The following is a 6,479-nucleotide window of genomic DNA, read 5'->3' as shown; positions in this document are numbered from 1 at the left end:
ACTTTAAGAAATGATCAGTGAGGGAAGGTTATAGAATGTGGTCAGTTCTCTTTCTTGCTTTAGCACCAGACTTAGTATAACCTCAGGGTTTTTAAGAGCTGTTAAAAAGCATCCAGTTCCTTTCTTATTTTTAAAATTGCCAGCTGGGCAGAGAGAGCCTTTGTGGCTTCAGCCCATGAGAGCCAAAAAACATTTTTAATTGCATCAAGTCACTGGAAAGCAAGGAGATCGATATTCAATGTTCACTTTTGAATTTAAATGTCAAAGTCTGACCGGAGTCCAACTCATAATACCAACATAAATCAGTAGAAATCTGAAAGTGTTCTTTGGTTTGCTGTGATGGCTAAGATCCTAAGCACTGAAGAAAGAGCAAACTTGCCATGGATCAAATTGTTCTAGATGTGTTCCTGTCAAATGGTAATACTGAGAGGAGACATGCCCCTTCAGAAATCCTGCTAAGTGGTGGCTTTGCCCCACCTCCAAGCAAAGATGTCTTTAGTTGCGCTAGAGTGTCACCTAGTGGTCCTTATGGAAAACACATGCTCTGCTAATAGACCTTCTTCCTGCTTTGAGAGAAAGGGGTTACTGGGGTAACTCATTATGAGTGGCAAGGTCCACGACTTCTCTTATTCCACTGAAACCTACTGGAGGTTGAATTGGTTTGCCTCAATCTCTGAGTCACCTGCCCTGTTGGACTTGGGAAGTAGGGGATGTGGGGGAAGCAAGGAAGGTCGGGATAATACAGATTCTGGATCCCAGAGTTGTAGAGGGCCCTGGTGTGGGTGCTAGAAAATTTAGACTGAAGCCAACACCTCTGCTGGATGCTTCTGTTCACCTGCTGAAGAACGAGGCAGTGCTTAGCACAGAAGACTCCAACATGCGTGGCTTCCATTGCCTCCCACATGTTGCCAAAAGTAAGGGGCCAGGGGCTCTCCCTAATCCCAAAAGGAATAAGCTGATATTTATTTATTTATTCTTTTTAGTTATACATGACAGTAGGATCTATTTTGATATATTTATACAAGTGTGGAATATGTCTTATTCCAATTAGGACCCCTGACTTGTGGATATTTGAGATGCTGAGATTTACTGTAGTATGTTCATACGTGTACATAGGAAAGTTAGGTCAGGTTCATTCCATTAGCATTCCTATTCCTATCCTGCCCTCCCTTCCCTTCATCCCCCTTTGTCTAATCCACGGAACTTCTATTCTCTCCTCCCCATTGTTGTGAGTTACACCCACATAGCAGAGAAAACTTTAGAGTTTTAGTTTTTTGAGATTGGCTTATTTCCCTAGGCATGTTAGTCTCCAGATCCATCCATTTAGTGGTGAATGTCATAAAGTCATTCTTCTTTATGGCTGAGGAATAATCTGATTTTTTGATGCTTTACTTCCTTCTTACAGTGGGAGCTCTGAAGGTATCTTGCTAGCAAAGTCATCTACATCAACAACACAACTTAAAGAAAGGCGAGTTCACCAGACCAATGTGAACAGTGATCACATCAGCATTGCCTGCTCAGAAGTAGGTAGGGAGCCAGATTATGAGCTATTCTTAATTCTGTTGACCCCAGAGTTGGTATGTCATCAGTTTACTTGAAAAAGAGTGTAAAATAGGAGAGGTGTTACATCCAGGGGTGGGCAAAGGAATCCAGAAAAGTTTACATGAAAAGAAAAAGGTATGTTTAAATCAATATGGGGCCGGGTGAGGTGAGGCGGGCCTGTAACCCCAGGGACTAAGGCAGGAGGACAGGAAGTTTAAGGCCAGCCTCGCAATTTAGCAAGACCCTAAGCAACTTAGCGAGACCCTGTCTCAAAATAAGACATAAAAAGGGCTGGGGTGTGGCTCAGTGGTAAAGCACCCCTGGGATCAATCCCTGGTACCAAACAAACACCAACTAATGTGGGAACTGAAGGATGGATGAGATTTCTGCAGGCTGAGATGGGGTTGGGGGTAGGTATAAACCAGGGTGGGGGGTAGATGCAGAGATAGGGAAAAATTGGGGCCTGGGAAAGTGGTGCTAATTCAGAAGAAGCTGAGGTGGCAGGAGAGGTCAAGGAGGAACAGGAGGGTGGATGGAAGCCCGGGGCAGCTAGAAGGCTCAGAATCCCCCTGCTCACATGGAGGGCATGAGAAACACTAAAAGATTCCTGAGCAGGAGGTGGGATCTGAGACGAGGCAATGAAGGACACATGGGGTAGACTGTGGGATGTGCTGGGTGTTGGGTGGGGCTGGAGGTGGGAATGGGACTTGGGGACTGTTGCATCTTTTACAGCAGCCTCTGTGAGTCAGGAGGGCCTCAGCGACCCAGCGGGGTGAAGTGCGTGGAGATATTAATTGTCCTTTATACTTGGAAACATAAAGCAGAATCGGGCTAAATTGGGGAATCGAAGACCTTGGGCAAGACCTCAAAGTTAAGCATTTAAAGATCCTTTTAAATTTACGTCAACGTGTTTAGATATGTTGACACGGGGTTGGAATATTAAGTTTTCAGTCCTTTGTTCTTAAGTCCAAAAACCCCTGCAGATGCTAATGCCTTTTGGATTTATTTTTTATGTTTTAAAATTTTTTATTTTATTTTTTAACTGAAGGTCAGGAGAGGCCTCAGAAATAATTTAATTTGAGGATGGCAAATAGGTTGGTTATCTCACGTGCCAACACCAGTTCAGCCGTGGTCATAGCTGGCTGGAGAAGTATCTGGCTCTGTTGAGAAGGACTCTAAGGGCACAGCTGCTCTACCTTCATGAGAATGTGTCTCATGTGACTCCCGGCAGATTTTTAGGACAAGAAAGTACAAATGTCATGTACTTGCTATCCTTGACCCAAACTTCTTTAACAATTTATTATTTTTTTTTATATAAATTCTAGAGTTGTTTTAAGAGAGGTTTATGTGACTTAAGCTCACATAGTAAAATTTAAGAGTTTGAATGTCATGCTCATTGTTCTTTCCTTGCTGAATGGGGTCTCATTATCAACTGGGGCCCCTCTGAGGCTTTTCTTTTCACTGACCTTGTGTATGTGTACGTGCATGTGCGCATGCGTGTTTAAATGGAGAAAGGAGGGGCACAGAGACTCACTTTGTGGGGACAGGGGGATGCACAGTTGGGAAGTTAGCTCAGTCCTTCCGGGTACTATTTGTCATGGATTGAACCAGGCCCCTTGGTCAGTCAACCTTGAAGGGCCCTTCAATTTCTGAAGTACACCTGAAACACAGCCCTGCCTGAGAGGCCCAGTCTTCTCATGCCCTTTACACATGACAAGTATAACATAAATATGGAATTGTACTAACACAGGTTCTCTGGGATAACAAAAATTTGGCTTAGTTGCTTTTTACAGGAAAGGAACAAGAAGCAAAGCACATATTGCATACTCTCTCTTATATGTGAAAATGAAAACAAACATTAACCTGAGGGTAGAAGACTGATTAGGGACATTGGGAAGGGTGCCGGGGCTGGGGAGGGGTGATGGTGGAAGGGTGGGTGGACATGATCAGTGTGTTCTGCATGCACATATGGAAATATCATACAAAATCCCATTAATATGTACAAGATCGAGTCGATTAAAAACAATAAGGTACTAAGATGCATCTTTAGACAATATTGTTATCGTAAACTCTTCTGATGATACTATGGTTTCCTCAATCATCCTAAGTTTGATTGACAAGTCCTTGAATCCTTTGCTTTTTTTTTTTTTTTTTTGTCCTTCATTTTTAACCTTCTGATCTCTGGACATTTCACAGATTCTTAGCCCCTCTACCTAAATGCTAAATCTCCTTAAGGGGAGTTGGAACAGAAAGTATACAGGAATTGTCAATCAGAAAACTTGAGGTCTTGGAGAGGGGTTAGGTTTCCATAGAGCTTCACGATCCCCAAAGAACACAAACTGCCTTTGTTTTCTTGCTTTTGCAAAACTCCGTTTGTGCTGCCCAGGATCAGCTATATAATTCGCAGGAAACAATGGAAAATGTCAACGTGAGGCCCTTTGTTCAAACATTGCTAAGTCCTTCAAGATGTAATGATAGAACATTCAAGCAAGCACAGGCCCTTTGCAACTTCCCAGGCTGTGTAACAGGAAGCCACCTGGTGCTGCCTCTGCCACATCCTTCCTGGTGGCAGTGAGGAATCTTTGATCTGATAATGTTCTAGAATGTGTGGACTTAGTGGGGGCAGGTGGGACTTCACAAGTATGGTTAATGTTCCTTCATGTAAGCTGAGATAGGACTCAAGTTAACTTGCAGGGAACAGGTGCACCACGAAAACTTGGTTAAGTTCATTTCTCTGAAATAGGTAAAGTTCAAACCCCTTTTATTCAAGAATATTGCTTCTAGACTTTCCTGAAGCCAGAATTGCTTTATAAAAATATCACAGAGTATTATACAGGATTAAAAAAAAAAACACAGTATGCTTCCTAATATCTTGGAATCTTTTTTACAAAGCACATCATTCATGACCATATATATGTTTATTCTATCATTTGGCCAATGACACACATCTGATAAACAGCTAGTTAATTTTAACATATGTACAGAGTCTATGATTAAGACTTAAAGTTACCAAAGATTCAACTATAACATGTTAAATTTTTTAAAAAGTTTACCTTGAACACTTAAAAGAAACATAATTTACGTAAATGAATTATCTAAAAATAAAAAGAAAATCACTGGTAAGCTAAACAAACAAACAAACAAAACCTTCTTGGGAAGTTGAATGGGCTCTGATGACTCTGATGAGGTAATCCTTTTGCTGGGATTTAAAAATCTAATATGAAACAAGAATATTTGCAAGAATACAGAGTTCTTCAGAAGCAATTTTGAACTATGTCCTTAAACAAAACCAGAACTTGGCGATGGTCTTAAAAAGTTATATAACACAATGGTATAAAGTTAACCTCCCTTATGGTCTATTTAAATTATGAGACATTGATGATTTTCATTTATTGGAGAAAATTCGTTACATAAGTTCAAAACTACACATAAGTTTTCAATGCTTAAGCTTATTAACCAGGCCAAGAAAACACAATGCAGATGGAAATAAAAAGTCTTTAGTCCTTTTTTTTTTTCCTGTCAAGAAAATAACCACAATTTAGCAAACTTATTAAGTATACAGTGGACAGCTTGAGCCAGGTTCAGACACAGCAGGCAATCTTGGTTTTGTTTATCTATCTATCTATTTATTTTTACCACCAACATTATTAGCCATGTCTTTCTGCTACTCAATTTTAGCAAGTTGAGGTAAAACGCATACAATATTTTCTGGCAAAAGCATATGTTAAACAATATGTGATCCATTCTGTGTGTCATCCTGGGGGATCTATTTGACTGTGTCACACTGAGAGCAAACAGGGTGTCTGTGATACATCTGTAAAACAAATTATATGCACCAAATACACATGGCATTCCAATCTCAAAGTGCAAGATAATTGAATCCACAATGATGGCACAGAAACATTCCAGTGGCTCAAAATGAATCAAAACTTCCTTATTCTGGCAGCACAATGTCGCCAACAGTGTTTTTAGAAGCTTGGAAAGGCACAGTTTTAGCCATTTTAACTGGGTAACATTTACATATGCATGACCCTATAATGCTCAAAAGATAATACTGGTTTAGTACCAAAACAAAAACCAAACAGAAAAAAACCCCAACCTTTCTTTCTATTCTTGGCAAATAATGAATTCTGATGAGTCTCTGTGTGCACAACACTTGCACACTAACTCTTCCTGCACAAAGGTACCCAGGGCTGCTTGGAATGTTGGTAGCTATAATTACCCTTATTAGTTTACTAATAAAAAGTTTAAAAAAATACTGTGTGTAGGATGAGGTAATAGTTTTATCTAACTTGGAGAGTGGAAAGCAGGCCCTGCCTTCTAGATTGTAAGCTCTCCTTTGTGTGATTCTTCTCCATCCTCTCTGCTCTGCTGGAATGAATAGACTGGTCCATGATGGACATGTTGAACGTCTGATGAACACAGACTCCATCAGAATGCACAGGAAGATAAAACTGATCTTCAAAAACTTCTTCTCCTGGACCAGCATCCTGGGGAAGTTCTTTCTGATGCCTGCTGATATGGGCTGCAGGCTGGGGGTAGGGCTGGTGCACCAACTCTGTCACACCATTGCTACTGAAATCACTTTCAGAAAGGAGTGACCTCTTCATTCCCCATCCATTTTTCAGTTTTACCATTTCTCCAGTGATCAGAATTCAAACAGTTCACTTCTGGAATGTCATTATTCTGTTCAAGTTTACTCTCTAGACTTAATGTTGGTTGGTTCAAATGCAGGGTCTGAAGGTTTGGCTGGCAAGGTCAAACGAGGTTCTTCCCCAACTGTGAGACTTAGGCCTTCATCTGACTCTGCGGAGGCCATATCCACTGGCGTAGAGAGCTCAGCAGAGACAATCAGGAACCCATCACCTTGAGCAGTTTTCATCTGACTTGTTTTATTCTGCTCAGAGTGACTGTTCAGCAGTGCAAATACTCCATCT

The sequence above is a fragment of the Callospermophilus lateralis genome, chromosome 16 (assembly GCF_048772815.1).
Source record: "Callospermophilus lateralis isolate mCalLat2 chromosome 16, mCalLat2.hap1, whole genome shotgun sequence".
Classification (NCBI taxonomy): Eukaryota; Metazoa; Chordata; class Mammalia; order Rodentia; family Sciuridae; genus Callospermophilus; species Callospermophilus lateralis.
This window is presented reverse-complemented; position numbering follows the sequence as displayed.